Raw genomic sequence first — 2025 nt, forward strand, 5'->3', positions numbered from 1 at the left:
AAGGGAGGAGGGGAGGGAGGGTTTGTTTTGACACACAGTTTTAGGGAGTCTCTCATGGAGGAGAGGGCATGGTAGCAGGAGCAGAGCCTTCTGGCCATGTTGTGTCTGTGATCAAGAAACAGAGACTAGGCTGGGATGGCTCAGTGCTTAAGGGCACAGAGTGCTCTTCCAGAGGACTTGTGTTTGATTCTCATCAACTGTGTTAGCTGGGAGACCACCATCTGTAACTCTGGCTGCCGAGGACCTGAAACCTCTGGCTATTTCAGACATGGGCACTCACATGCACACACCCTCACAGATGCACACACACAAAATGGGAAGAAAGAAAGAAGGAGAGAGAAACTCAATAAAAATAAGTCTTTTAAAGGCAAAGAAGATGTTTTAGTTAGGGTCACTATTACTGCAATAAAACACCATGGCCAAAAAGCAATTTGGGAAGGAAAGGGTTTATTTGGCTTACACGTTCACATCATTGTTCATCAGTGTTCATCACTGAAGGAGGTCAAGACAGGAACTTAACCAAGGGAGGAACCTGGAGGCAGGAGCTGATGCAGAGGCCATGGAGGGGTGTTGCTTACTGGCTTGCTCCCAATGGCTTGCTCAGTTTGCTTTTTTATAGAACCCAAGACTACCAGCCCAGGGATGGTACCACCCACAAGGATGTGGGCCCTTCCCCATCAATCACTACTTAAGAAAATACCTTATACCTGGATCTTATGGAGGCATCTTCTCAAGGAGACTTTAGCTTGTGCCAAGTTGATATAAGATTAGCCAGCTCAGAAAAGGAGGAGGGTAGTGTGTGTTCATGCTTAGCTATCCTCTTCTTCCCAGATGTCTTAGAGTTTCACTGCTGTGAACAGGCACCATGACCAAGACAACAACATTTAATTGGGGCTGACTTACAGGTTCAGAGTTTCAGTCCATTATCATCATGGCAGGGAGCATAGCAGCATCCTGGCAAGCATGGCTCTGGGGTAACTGAGAGTTCTACACCTTGATTCAAAGGTAGCCAGGAGCAGACTAGGAGGAGCTAAGAGGAGGGTCTTAAAGCCCACGCCCACAGTGACACACTCCCTCCAACAAGGCCACACCTCCTAATAGTGCCACTCCGTGGGCCAAGCATATTCAAACCACCCCACCAGCCCACCCCACCTTTACTCCACTCAACTTAATTAATCTAACCAAAAAAAATCCCTCACAAACATGTCCAGATATTGGCTGGGCAGAGGTGGAACATGTCTTTGATCTCAGCACATGGTAAGTAAAGGCAGGTAGACTACAGAGCAAGTTCCAGGACAGTCAAGGCTACACAGAGAAACCATAACTCAAAAAACAAAACGAAACAAAGAAAAAACAACAACAACCAAAAAACAAAAAAACAAAATCAAAACTCGTGCCCAGAGATTGGTCTCCAAGGCAGTTCTAGACCCTGTCACATTAACAATGCAACCCCAGCTCTCATCCGACGTAATCTCTCGTCTCCATATGGCCATGAAAGGGAAAGCCAAGAAACTTTAGAAACTCTGGCCAGAAAATCCCTGCTTAGCGTTTTTATCTTCTTTCCTCTGGTTCTGATTCCTGGGGATTTCTGTGACTTTACCGAGGCCTCACCATGCCTGTGAAAGGATGCTTGCTCTATTTTACTCGGCAGAGCTGGCTTTTATTTATTTATTTTATTTATTTATTTTTGTTTTTTAGAGGAGGGCCCACTGAGTCAGCCATATTGCCAGAAATGGGAATTAAAGACATAAATTGCTTTTTAGATGAATGCTTTTAATGAATTAATTATTAATTTAGTACTTGTGCACACATGTTTATGTGTGTGCCAAAGCATACCTGTGAAGATCAGTCTGTGTGAACAGCCTGTGTATTTGTGTTCCACATTCACACCTGGTACTAGCAGAGGCCATTGTGTCTGTGAATGTCTTCTGTGAACTGGAATTACAGACAGTTGTAAGCCACCATGTGGACTCTGGTCATTGAACCCAGGTCCTCTGGAAGAGCAGTTAGTGCTTTTAACCACTG

This window comes from Mus caroli, chromosome 5 (assembly GCF_900094665.2).
Source record: "Mus caroli chromosome 5, CAROLI_EIJ_v1.1, whole genome shotgun sequence".
Classification (NCBI taxonomy): domain Eukaryota; kingdom Metazoa; phylum Chordata; class Mammalia; order Rodentia; family Muridae; genus Mus; species Mus caroli.